Below are 13,975 nucleotides of genomic sequence, written 5' to 3'. Positions count from 1 at the left end.
TGATGTATGCTACACTGACCTGGTTGCTCATAATAGCTTGAAAATTCAACAGATATATACTGGAAACTTTACTGCACGTATACATTTTAAAGTATTTCCAGCACCTACCCCACTACCCGTATTTCCAGTTCTTTCATCATCCACTTTGTGAAAATCTCCTATTTTGCCTCTGCTGTGATTCATCTTTATGGGTCCTGGAGTGTCTGCTGATTCAGGGCACGCATAGTCGAGAAGATCCAGTGAAGCTGAGCCTCTGTCTGGGCCAGATCAAGGGGCACAGTCCCATCTGGAGATGTGGAGACGGGGAAAGAGTGCTGAGTGGCTCTGCTCCGTGCGGTTGGAAGGGGTACTTGGGGAGAAGCCCTTGCAGGTGAGAGGTGAGACCCGTACTTGCCAAAGGCCTGCTTCACTAACAAGTTACAGTCTGGTCGGGGCTCATATGTCTTAGCGGGTCCTGGCCTCCCCTGGAGAACCTTGGCTCAATCCTGTTCTTAGACCAGATGATGGAAAAGTGGCTGAGATGTTACCTCGTGTCCTGGGGGTGGTCTTCCTACTGTTATTGATTCAGGCTTAATTCAGAGATGGTAAAATAAGGCTCTTAACCAACAGTATTGCAGACCCCATGGGATTTATCAGCAGGCCGCTATTAAGAAAAAATCCAGGCTAAAATGTCCCAAGTACTATCTCATTAACTGGAAGAGGGAATGGTTGTTGTAAACATTGGAATTCCTAGGCACGGGGTAACCTAAGCTGATGAAAGAACCCATTAGGTGAGACCAATAAGGGGGATCTTTGCTTGGTAAGAGAAAGACCCCAAAGGTGTCAGGTTGGAACTGTTAATTTTCCTCATTAAGGAAGCCCCTGTGGGGAGGAGCCCATTGAGAGGGAGCAGGGGAAAAAACTAAGTTTTTGCATTCTAGTCTTAAATACTGGAAAATAGAATTAATTCAACCAACATTACCGGACCGTAATGTGACAGACATTGTACCTTAGGGTTTAGAGTTAAAAAAAATATATAGTCACTACCTTTGAGAACCCTGCATCTCTTAACAAGGAGAATTTCTGCATAGAAAAAGGATAGAATGTAAGGAAAGTACACAATATTCAGAATGTTTTTTATGCAAGGAGGCAGGGATCTTTCTAAATAACTCAGTCCACGTTCCTTGGCTTGCCTGGTGAGGTGAGCTGGGCCAACCCTCAGCTATCCTTTGAGTTTTATTTCTCATCACTTGCTCCTTCCCATACATTTTTAGCTGCACCAGTGGTTCTCAACGTTATCAGATGCAATGCTTCCCTTTTCTCGAGAGAACATATATTAAAATGCCCTGTTTACTATCTTGAAATGAGATTCATAAATAACATAATCTACTTACACATAAGCTTAAAAAGAACAAATATCATGCAATACAGTAATTTGGCTAAATGCACGAGCTTCCCTGGGTTTGAATCCAGGCTCTGCTGTCTGCTAACTGTGAGACCTCAGGCAAATGACTTGATTTCTCTATGCCTCAGTTTCCTCATCTCTGAAATGGGGGTAATAACATCTGCTTCAAGGAGTTACATATAATAGGTCTGGCACACAGTAAACCCTCTATTAACTCTTAATGTCTTGGGACACCTGCATGGCTCAGTCGGTTAAGCGTTTGCCTTTGGCTCAGGTCATGATCCCAAGGTCCTGGGATCGAGTCCCGCATCAGGCTCCATGCTGAGTGAGGAGCCTGCTTCTCCCTCTGTCTGCCGCACCCCCTGCTTGTGCTCTGTCTCTCTCAAATAAATAAATAAAAATCTTTAAAAAACTCTTAATGTCCTAAATGAAATATAAATGTAGCTTCTAATAAAATAATATGTATTTTACATGTGTATTTATTTATTTTTAGAGAGAGCCTGAGCAGAGGAGGGGCAGAGGGAGAGGGAGAAAAGTTTCAGTGTGGAGCCTAACATGGGGCTTGATCTCATGACCCTGAGATCATGACCTGAGCTGAAACCAAGAGTCAGAGACTTGACTGACTGAGCCACCCAGGCACCCCAAGTAATATGTATTTCAATATATAAATGCTCAGACATGATCACACTAGGAAAACAAATCAAACAAATCCTTATGCCGGTTAATAAAATATAAGTTCTGATTTAAGCTAAATAAGACAGTATTCGGCTAACTATTCTTGATACTTTATTGAAAAAAATTTGGTTTTGGGGGTGTCTGGGTGGCGCCTGGGTGGCGCATCCACACTGCCACAGGCTCAGGGTGTGATCCTGGCGGTCTGGGATCGAGCCCCATATCAGGCTCCTCCGCTGGGAGCCTGCTTCTCCCTCTCCCACTCCCCCTGCTTGTGTTCCCTCTCTCGCTGCCTGTCTCTGTCAAATAAATAAATAAAATCTTTAAAAAAAAAAAAAGAAAAAAATTTGACTTTGGAAGTCACGCTCAACTAACCATATTCATATACACGCTGAATCATTGGGAATTTAACAGCTATTGACACAGATCGATACCGGACTGATTCCATAAGCAAGGCTGTCCGTGAGTGCTTCCTGGGCTTTTCTGAAATGGTGAGCAGTTCTCTGCAAACTTCCAAATAAAACACATTTACAAGAGATACATTTGGAAGTAACAACAGTAGCATTCCTAGATATGTCAATGGTACTAAAGCCAAGTAAAAAATATACTTTGTTTCTAGACTCAGGTGGCTAAAACTGACATACTATTCACAGGTAAGAGGACGTCTGAAGTTTTGGGGGACACAGGATGATTCTTTGTTATGCGGGTTGCCTTTTGTTTCGAGGGACATCAAACTTCCCCCGTCATGAAACTCACCCCCAGTCGATTACGTGGGGGAGCAACTCAATCACTGGGACGATCGAAAGCCCCTACAAGCCTCCCAAGGAGGCTCTCCCAGTGCAGTGAGGAGCACTGAGCTGGGCATCACCCTGCTGATCTCCCGCACCCTCACCCGCAGCGTGGATTGTCATGCTCTGGCCCGTCTCACTGTCAGTATTGTCACCTGTGCTCCAAGGATCAGCACCCGCTCTATCCTCCCTGGGAAGTTAGCTCCAACCAGATTCTTTTCTTCTATCGCTGATCTCTCCTACCCCTTCTATTTGGCAATGTCCGTCCCACACTGCCTCCTAGTCTCCTCGTCTCCTTGGGTCTCTGACCCCTCCCCCTTTCCTCGCTCCACGGTCCTCAGGGTCTAGCCCATTGTCTAGCACATCATCACCCTAGAAACACATCCTATGAATACACTGAATAATAAATGAGCAGGTAAGGGTTTTGATATCTGATTGGTGGAAACGGTGAAAAAATATTTCAGGCAGAAATTAGAGATGGCGTGATGTGTATTGGAGATAATATATCTTTCAAAAAAAAATCTTGAGTGTTGGTATGTTTTCACAAATAACACTGAAATCTTCACCTCGCTGATTTGCAATGGCTGAGGCTCGGAAAGCTGTTTGAGTTCTTTGTCTCCATGTTTTACCGATAGAGTCCGCAATCAGTAACACAGCTCCGTGTTACGTGTTCAGAGTGCGAACTTTTTGCCTTCTTTTGGGGCAGGGCTGGTTCTGTCTGAAGGGATGTGACAAATTCATATCAGTTAAGGGTCGCTAGCAAGACTTAAAGACTCCCCCTCCCAGAGACATTTGACAGTGCAAGAGGAGGAAACGCCTTCCAAAAAAAAAAAAGGGAATAAAATTATAATTTTGGCATTTCAGGCATCAGAGAACGAGTCGGAGATGTTTTATGGATAATGTTAGAGTGACTCCATAGCTTTCCTGAAAGATGGATTATGTTCTTGGATTTTAGAGTATAACATTATGGCCCTCAGAAGTAAAATATATCTAAGTATCAGTTAGGCAAATGTCCATTTACTGAAGGGTTTATACTGGCTCACCGGGATGCAAATCTCAGAAAGGATCCATCCCTGCTTTCAAAGAGCTGACAGTGCAGTTAGGAGCCAAATGTCTACACAGACGGCTGCATCCTTCGAGGGGCCCAGTTCAAAGTGAAAATATGAGCTCCTTGTTCACAGATGATTAAGAATTTCGAAAAGGCGACATCAGAACATTAAACCAAGCATGGGGGCCCTTCTAAGGATGGGAACTTGAGAAGGTATGTGCCCTGTGTGCTTATGAATGTAATAAAATATGACAAGCATGATTTGTGGGCTGAACTTTGAAGGATGGACAGCTGGAAGAGCTGGGTGACTTGGGCCAGAGCAGCTAAGAGAAGAGCAGCTCCTGTAACGGCTGTAGGGCGGCTGTGACCCTGTCTGCTGACCGCAGGCTTCCCCCTTAGCTCTCCTGTTTGCACTCCTTGGGATTTCTTTCTTTTTTAAAGATTTTATTTATTTGAGAGAGAGAGAGAGAGAGCGAGCATGAGCAGAGGGGAGGAGCAGAGGGAGAGAAAGAAACAGACTCCCCGCTGAGCAGGGAGCCCGACATGGGCTCGATCCCAGGACCCTGAGATCATGACCTGAGCTGAAGGCAGATGCTTAACCGACTGAGTCCCCCAGGTGCCCCTCTGCTTTCATTCTGAATTGACCGTTTAGTTCAGGCTCAGCCAGCTATTGCCGTGAGCCAGATCTGGTTTGCTGCCTGTGCTTTGCACAGCTCCTAAGTTATAGGATCATCTTTTTACATTTTTAAATGGCTGAGGAAAAAAATCAAAGGCAGAAGAATATTCTGGGACACAAGAAAATGATAAACAATTCAAATCCTAACGATCGTAGATAAAATTGTATTGGAACATACTGTGTCCCTTCACGTGCATGTTATCTATGGAGGCTTTCATGCTATAACTGCAGAGTCAGAGAACTGGTTTGTGACTATTTACTATTTAAATATTTACTCTCTGGCCCTTTTCAGAAAAAGTTTGCTGACTTCTGGTTTAGTTGGTTAGAGTCAAAAACCCAAATACTATGACCCCATGCGACCTACCATAACTATGGTGACCTGGCTTCTTTTACCTTTCTGACCCCTTCTCCTTGGTTCCAGCCAGATCTACCTCCTCGCTCTTCCTCTAGTGCACAGTGAGGCTCTGGAGGCCCCAGGACATTTGCACTTGCTGTTCCCTCTCCCTGTCATGCTCTTTCCTCAGATATCAGCTGGCTCACTCATTTCCTTCAGACCATTTCTCAGAGCTCGTCTTCTCTGTCAGTCCTTCCCTGGCTACCTCATCTAATTTTTAGCCTAATTTCTTCCCTTGACCTCTATTTGCTATCTTGCTTTTTTTTTTTTCCCCCTCCTTAGCACTTACCACTATTGAACACATGATGCGTCACTTATCTTGCTGAGAGAGCCCCCATCCTAATTGGCGCAGGGCAGACTTTTCCTTATTGCTCATGCCTGCTGTACCCCCAGGCCCAGAATGGTGCTCCAGAATCTGTGCTGGTGAGTGACTGCAGAATTCTGGGGTGACATTGAGACCCTGCAGAACTTTGCTCACTTGCCTTCTAACTCTCAGTGCTACTTAGAAGGGATCTGGAACCCTTCAGTTCCTTGTGTCTGTAGAAGTGACTTGTTTTCTCTATTGAGGAGATCTTCGTATTTTCTCTTTGTCTTTGGAATGTGGGACTTTTACAATACCTTGAAATTCTTCACCCTGAGCATTCAGTGAGAACTTTTAATCCAAATACTCATGGACTTCTGTTAAGGGAACTCTTTTATGTTCTTGCTTTCATGAGATCATTGAATACTATTTCCTGAAAGACTTAACTTGAATTTATGCCCTGACCCTTCCATGATAATCCTTATTTGGCCATCACATTTACAATAACCAAAAGTTCTTTCTTGTTCTCAGGTTACTTATTTTACTTAGCACCCTGTTCATTCTTTATGGATGCAATATCTTCATGAAGCTCTGTAGGGAGGCCCATTAGAAGGCCTCTCCCCCCACTCTTTCACAGCATTTCATGGTTACCGAACGGAGAGGTGATGTTATGCCCCAGCACATGCTGAGTGATGCTCTAGTAACCAGAATGAACCAGAATGTGGAGTTTTCTCTCTGGAGTTCCCATAGCCACATACCTTGTTTGTATTTTTTTGCAAAATTTCACTAGTTTTAGAGAGAAATCCTCCACAGTATTGCTTGGGGTGGGGGGAAATGGCTGTCCACAGGCTGGTGCGTTCTTGCTGTGTAAAGGGAGGGCCGATGGAGATGCCTGAATGGGGACTGTGGGCCGGGGTGGGGCTAAGTTCTTATACACTTTGGATCAATCTTCCTTTTTTCCAGCCCCATCATTCATTCATTCATTCATTCATTTGCTTATTTATAAATATTTATTTATTTGAGAGAGTGCCTCACAAGCTAGCGGGGGTGGGAATGGGGGTGGAGGGGCAGAGCCAGAGGGAGCAGCAGGCTCCCCGCTGAGCAGGGAGCCCCATGCAAGGCTCCATCCCAGGACCCTGGGATCATGACCTGAGCTGAAGGCAGACACTTAACGGACTGAGCCACCGGGCGCCCCGCCCCATCACTTATTTAGATTTTCAGACTTGTCTTGAATTTTCGAGTCCTGATCCTCTCAGGGATTCCGCCGCACAGATGGCCAGTTTCTCTACCACCGTGTGGAGTCTTACTGATGGGACGCTCTGGTTTCCTGCCCTCCTGCAGTTCATAGCCCCCCTCTGTCACTCCATCTTCCAGAGGTCTGTTGAAATCTCTCAAGCTCTAATGCTCTTCTTCCAATTTTACTTCTGTTATTTTGGGCTCATATACTTTTTACGCTTTTCCTATCATTTTAAGGGAGTCTGGGGAGGGAGGGAAAAGGGCAAGAAGAATCTGTGATCAATTTGTCTTGAACTGAAAGTCCAGCCACCTTGAGGATTATTCCATTTCTATCAATCAGGTGATCCGTGCTCGTGGAATTTAAGTGGCTCCAATCCCAGCCCCATAATTGTGAATGCCGTGCCCTTTGGGGGATATCTTCGATGATGGCATCGAAAAACCTGATGAGAGGCAAGTTCCTGCTCCTGATGTCACTAAGTCCTTTTCATCCCGTCTGGTGCTTTCGGCTGCCGCCCACAACAGAGACCTGCAGGGACAAGTCCGTGCAGGGAGCAGATTCCCCTTTTCCCAGAAACGGAGGTTCATGCAAACAAGACACCACTGAGAGAACTTTCATTTTATTCCTGGTCAGAATTACAACATCTTCTTGTCATCCTTTCACTCTTCCACAGATTCAATTTCATTTTTGTCTCCTGATGAAAGGGATATAAAGAGAAAGGAGAGGAAGTCTGCAACCGGAGACTGAAGTTGTTTTTCAAACTATTTTCTATTCCCCTAAGGCAATCGTTCTCACCAAATAGTAACTTTATTATATGCCCTCGATTTCTCTGCTCCTCCAATAGCTTCATTTATTTATTTATTTATTAATTAAAGATTTTGTTTATTTATTTGACAGAGAGAGAGAGCACAAGTAGGCAGAGTGGCAGGCAGAGGGAGAGGGAGAAGCAGACTCCCTGCTGAACAAGGAGCCCGATGCGGGGCTCGATCCCAGGACCCTGGGATCCTGACCTGAGCCGACTGCAGACACTGAACCGACTGAGCCACCCAGGCGTCCCAGCATGATTCATTTTTAACATGGTTTTTAACTGACAGTTGGTTTGTGAGGCATGAGGTATGTTGGGATGTAGGCTATGTTGAATCTGTGAAAACAAAAACTTCTGTAGAAGGAGAGACACAAAATGGGACACACAGAGGATCTCCACTTGGCTTTTGAATATGTTGCCCTTCATCTTTTGCCAGTTAAACTGCAAATCAAGTGCCACTGGCTTCCGTCTGGAATGTCAGCTGTTATCCGCACATCATCAAATGAGGAAGATCTAAGGTTAATTGGATTATTTACTTCTCTACCCAGAAAGACCCTTTCCTCCTTGCCCCCAGTGCTTGCAGGCCAGGAAAAAACCCTTCTAAATGCTTACAAAGGAAGATGGAAGGAGTGGTATGTTTTTGTACCATGGGGGGTTGGGGAGGCTGTAGCCAGCAAAGAAGCCCTGCCTGGTCATTCTTAGGAGGGAGAAGATTCGTTGAGTGTCAAGAGGAGAGAAGCCAGGTGTCGAGGAGTTCTGATCTCATCGAGATGGATGCTTAAGGAGACTATATAAGCCCGCTGAGAAATCGCTGGGTTTGCTCGGAGGCTTCTCATGCTTGTGGTTAGGTGAAAAGTTACTCTTTTGATTGAAATTGCAGACTCTAGACTAGTTTTGTAGTTTATTACAGGGTTTGCTTCTATGCTAATTTGTCCGTTTCTTGGGGATTGAATGATTAGGGTCATGGGGTTTTCAGATCTGGGCAATCTGATCTTGGTAATGAACACAGTGGGCTGCAGGATATTAGAATGCCTGGATGCAAGTCTCAGATTGTCTTGTAGCAGTGTGACTGTATTTATGATTTTATCTTTAGAAGAGTTTTCCCTTTTGTTAACATTTGGCTGGACAGGGGCGACTTGAATTTGGGTAAAGTTTTATATACTGTACCTGAACCTGCAAGATGGCCTCCTGGGATCCCTGCCCCGGAAGTTCACACTGTGTGACCCTCTCCTCTTCTTACAAGCACAACGTGGCAAAAGCGATGGGATATTACTTCTGAGAATAGGTTACAAAAATTGTGACTTCTGTCTTTCTCACACTCTCTTCCTGACAGGAGCTCAACGGAGCTGGGCAAGGTGGAGGTGATGAGAGGCTGATTGAAACGACCGGCCACAACTGAAAGCATTAAGGCTTTCATCACCGCGAGGGCAGAAGCAAGAGTCTACAGCTGGAGGAAGAACCAACTCTCCCCGTTCCATCTTCCTCCGTGGAATGGCGCACCTGTGGAGTCGGGTGGATAAGCACAGGTGTGAGGGGTAGTCTCGATTGTTGAGGGAGCCCCCCAAAAAGGCTCCAGCGTTATGGACTCTAGTGGGTTTGTGGGTGTGGAGGGGGTGGTGGAAATTCCCCCTGAAGAGGGGACTGAGTAGTAGGAGAGGTATCTTCAAAGCTTCCCCTCCTTCCTGCATAAAGGGGCCTCAGTGGAATCATCTGAAGAAGACCTTGGCCCAAGGTCTCACATGAAGAGAACTTGGAATGGACACGGGTGTAAGAAAGATGTTAGCTTTTGAAGCTGACAGCTGAGAAAGAATTCTGGAGATGTCTTTGGTGTAAAAAAGGTGGTTTTATTAAAGTACGGGGACTGGACGCGTGGGCAGTAAGAGCTGCCCCGGGGTCATGAGGGGTGGCCCATTATACACTTTCAAGTTGGGAGGGGGTTACGGATAGCATAAGTCTCTAAGGAATTTTGGAAGCAAGGTTTCCAGGACCTTGAGGGGGCTAGCTATTGTTGGGGAAAGGTCATTTATGACTGTCTAATGAAACCTGAGTCATGAGACCCTTCAGATGTATATTGGTGGGTCATATGTTTGGGGGATGATTGCCAACATGTATCTTGGGGGTAGAGATAAAGGAAGTTTCCAATGAATTTTTACATGTTGAGGTAGACTTATAGGATCCTGGGGGTTGGGCTAAGCTTACCTGTTGCTCTTAGCAAGGTATTAACATGGAGGAAGCTGAATTCCTAGAGGAAGGTCACTCTGCCTATTTCAAGGACTTGTCAATGGGCTGTGGGTAGTAAGGAAATTTAATTTTTCTTTTGCCTTTGTTTCTCACATCAGACACCTGGGGCTGAGAATGTAAATAGGCAAAAGAGCATGAGGGGCAAGGGGACCCCCGAGACTTTCACTGCAACTCCCCTCAGAGACTGCAGTGTGCTCGCTGTCACCGAGTGCGGTGTGGGGAGACCAGCTTTCCCCATGAGGCCAGCTGGTGACAGCCTTTGTAAGTGCCTATGATCAGGCCCAAAGGGCCACACATAGGATTTTAACCAAGAATGAGAGCTTCCCTCTCTCATTCCTTTCACTCTTGCTTTTTCACTCTGGTGAGGCCAGCTGCCATGTCGTGAGCTTCCCTGCAGAGAAGTCCATGCGGCAAACTACCGAGGGTGGCCTTGGTCATCAGCCAGCATGAACTGAGGCCCTCAGTCTCGGAGTTGTGAGAAGCTAAATCCTACCAACAACTGCAGGAGTGAGCTTGGAAGTTTCCCTCTCCTGTCGAGTCTTAAGGTGCCTGAAGCCTTGATAGACCCCTTGAGTATATAGCTTGTGGGAGACCCTTAGGAGAAGAACCCGGTTAAGCTGGCCCAGACTTCTGACCTACAGAAGCTTTGAGGTGTTGGTCATTTTAAGCCTCTAAGTGTCAACACAATCAGATAGCCGATAACCATGTTAACAATGCAGCTCCCACATTCTGGAAAATTGCACTGGTCACGAGCTCCATTCTAATAATTTGTTTCCTTTTCATTGAAATCAGAGTATAAATAGAAAGAGATTGTACTCTTCCCAAGAAACAAGATGCTGCTGTTGGAAAGGAGCCGTGGGAGGCCAGGAATTTATTGGTGAGGAGTTTAAGTATCTCTGACTCGCAGCCTGTCATTTTCTTGCCTGGTGGGGGAAAGACAAGTTCTGCTATTAGAGAATTTATGATTTGTGCTGCAAAACAGTGGCAAGCTAAGACTCATTTTTACCCAAAAATGCTTTCCTCCCGTATTGAGAAGAGCATTATGAACTATTAGGAGAAGGGAAAGAAGAGAAATTTGAAATAAGATTGAGCCTAAACGATGTGGGTGATGAACAAATGGCATCTCCACCGAACACATGAGAACAGCTCTGCGAACGTTCCCACCCTCCGTGGCTGTGCATAAACGTCTTTGCCTCCAAAACAGGAAAGCAAAACCAGGTAATGTTTGGGCCTGTGTCCTGGAAACGAAGACACTGGGTGGTGTTTAGGGTTACGTGAAGTTGGACGGACGAGACATGCGCGCTTTGCGTGCCCAGTGCCTTGGATTTGGGAATCGAGGAAGGGATCAATAACAATAAGAGGGAAGAACCAGAAAATTGAGGAAGTAGAGATGACACTTCCTCTTCTTTCGAAAGAGCCTCAGTCTCTGCTCAGCTTCTAATTTGTAGTCCTGTGTAGACCGAGCCTCCAGAGCTGTTGGCTGCGAGGGGTGGAATCCCAGCCTTTGCCTCAGTGGATTATGAGTTTCCTGAACTCAGGGATAACCAGCCAGCTCTTGGATTTACTCTCTTTTTCTTGCATGTAAGTAAAATCACTCCTTGGCTGATGTATCAGACGTCATTGCTTGGCTTATCAAGGTGGCAAAGCAATCGAAACCCTGGCGCTCTCTCTTTCAGCATGGCGATGAGTTTTAAAATGTGACTCTTGGGAGATGATACAATGTTTGCTCAGCTCTTCATGAGCCTGCCGCTGGGAAGTCCAGTGTCAAAATTACTCTCTCATTCCCTGAGAGGATGGTTGTATACTCAGTCTGCTTTTCTCTTTCTTGAATGGATGTTGTATTGACAGTTGCTTGGACTGCGGACCATGTATTTGGTTTAGAAAAGCACACTTAAACATTTGTTTGGGTCCTGAGGAGTTTGCAGGGGAAACTCCGTGTGGCCGCCCATTTGAGAAGCTGTGCTCTTTGTGGAGGACCCCCTTTGGAGGCAGGCAGCTGGAGGGGATTTTACTCTTCGGGAAAAGTCACAGGCTTGAAATCACACCTGTATATAAATGAGAACGTAGGTAACATTGGTCCCGAGGTTTTTACCACGTGCACCTGGGGCATTTGGTTTTCTTTGGATGGGAGAGAACTGGAGTTGTGGGAGTCTGAGTTACCACCCAGCAGGGCATCTCTGACTGCGGTAGTGGGTTTTACTTTTCTGCAGGGGCCCATGTGTTCCTACTCCTGTCCTAGGTCGTGCACAGTCATACACAGAATCTGACTCCTCTCCCCCTAATTATTTTACATAGAAAATAGGAACAGAAAGAATACGGTTTCTTTCATGCAAGTGAGGAGGAAAGGGACTTCAGTGTATGTATTTGTTGAGGTCCTCATTCTTTAATCGATATTCTAATCTTCTTCCTTTCCTTGCCGTCTACATCAAGAGTCTTTTCGGGGGAGGGTGTGTCTGTAAACGCTTGCAGGCAAGCTGCATTAAGCAAACGCACATCAGCCGAGTCTGGAAATAGGAAGTTCTTTCCTGTGGTAGTTTTCTGTGGCAATAAGAGATAAGAAATTACTTCATGACGATTGCCTGAGACTTTCCTTTTGACGCGGGGTATCCTTCTTGAACAGCTCACTTCTGCTTTCCATCCAGCATGGAGGCTCGGCTATGGGAACTGGTAACGCCAACACAGGCTGACAATTTGCAAGCGTGTTTCACATGGCAAACAGTATGTGAACATGAAGACAGTCCTCAACAATGAGCTCTTGGTGTTGAAGAAACACCGCAAATGGGGGAGTTCTTATACCCTGAGCGCTCAAAACCATGTCTGCCACATAGGATGCTCTCCGTCAGCTTTTGTCGAATGGATACATGATGGGGATTGTTTCTAAAGCAAGGGTGGTGGGTAGCCTTTGCTTTCTCTCTGTTACTCTGACACTTAAGAAAATGCTTGTTGGAGGTTAAAGTGAAGCAAGAGAGGAAAATATAAGGGTGAGAAGAGAAGAAAGGGCATCTAGAAATGAAATGGAAAGAAGTGGTGATGGGGATAAGAAGCCCTAAGGGTGGCGATCTGGTGGTGATGGGGGTTTGGAGCTGGTGGTGGAGGTGGTGGAGGTGGTCATGGCGGTGGTGCAGGTGGTGATGGAGCTGGTGGTGGAGGTGGTGGAGGTGGTGGTGGAGCTGGTGGTGGAGGTGGTGCAGGTGGTGATGGAGGTGGTGCAGGTGATGATGGCGGTGATGGTAGAGGTGATGATGGAGGTGGTGATGGAGCTGGTGGTGGAGGTGGTGGTGGTGATGATGGAGCTGGTGGTGGAGGTGGTGGAGGTGATGATGGAGCTGGTGCAGGTGATGATGGCGGTGATGGTGGAGGTGATGATGGAGGTGGTGGTGGAGGTGATGGTGGTGACGGTGGCAGTGTGACAGTAGACATGGCGGTGGACTGGAGGTGATTCTGGGAGAGCAATATGATGTAGCCAGGAGAAAACATAAACATGGGGTCAGACCCATCTTTTCAAAATCTACGAGCTCTGGACCTGTAAAAGTGGTGATTAGAACAGTCTGAGTTTTTGGGGTTGTGTGTGAAGGTCACAAATCTGCCCACGGTCTGCTACTTCATGGGTCTTCACTAAATGGCCATTATCAGTGTTTTTTCTTCAGCTTTCAAATCATCACAGCCACCTCTACAAATTTAACTACCAATTTATATTTTCTTCTTTATGCTTTTCAGTAGTTTCTAAATTACATAAATAAGCATGATTCTTTTAAAGAATTATGTATTAAGAATAAAAGGCACGTATTGCATGGTGCACTGGGTGTTATACGCAACTAATGAATCATCGAACTTTACATTAAAAACCAGGGATGTACTGTATGGTGACTAACATAATATAATAAAAAAAATTAAAAAAAAGGAATAAATGTTATGCTTAGTTATCAGGATGGTTAAGCAGACAGCAGCAGATCTGTATAAAGGAATAACACCAACCCAAGGATGTTTGAGGAAATATTGTCATTTATGAATGCTAAGTAAAGAGAGCAGACGCACAACTATTTCAACTATGTAAAAATATTGTAGAGAAGCCAGATTGAGGTAAATATGCTAAAATGTTACTACATGATTAGTGGATTTATAGCTGATAGTTATATTTGTCTTTGTACTTTCCTATCTTTTTTTCCCTCAAGTTTTCCATTAGTGGAGCATATCTGGGCTGCCTTAATAATTTGAATACAAAATAAATGTTGAATTAAAATAAATGAACAAACATTTAACTCTCTTTTAATCTTCCACCAAAAATAAAACAAAAGCAGCTTCTTAGTGGTAGTATGCTAATGTTGGTGGTTCATGGCAATCTAAGAAATGACACAGTTTATGTTATTTAATGTTTGGGGATTCCTTTTGAGATTAAGATGGGTATGGAATCATGTGATAGCTCTAGTGTGAA

General features: G+C 45.2%; 1 protein-coding gene across 5 annotated transcripts in view; it reads left to right on the top strand.

Moving 5' to 3' along the window:
* The first annotated feature begins 10,983 nt into the window (after positions 1 to 10,983).
* Positions 10,984 to 13,975, top strand: part of IPCEF1 (interaction protein for cytohesin exchange factors 1) — a 169,967-nt gene continuing 166,975 nt past the window's right edge. For all 5 annotated transcript variants that reach the window (XM_045805391.2, XM_045805388.2, XM_045805392.2 and 2 more), the window contains exon 1: positions 10,984 to 11,124. The gene's annotated coding sequence lies outside the window, so the exon portion shown is untranslated. The remainder of the gene's footprint in view (positions 11,125 to 13,975) is intronic.

The sequence above is a fragment of the Ursus americanus genome, chromosome 11 (genome assembly GCF_024610735.1).
Source record: "Ursus americanus isolate L20-20 chromosome 11, mUrsAme1.1.p, whole genome shotgun sequence".
Classification (NCBI taxonomy): Eukaryota; Metazoa; Chordata; class Mammalia; order Carnivora; family Ursidae; genus Ursus; species Ursus americanus.
This window is presented reverse-complemented; position numbering and strand designations above follow the sequence as displayed.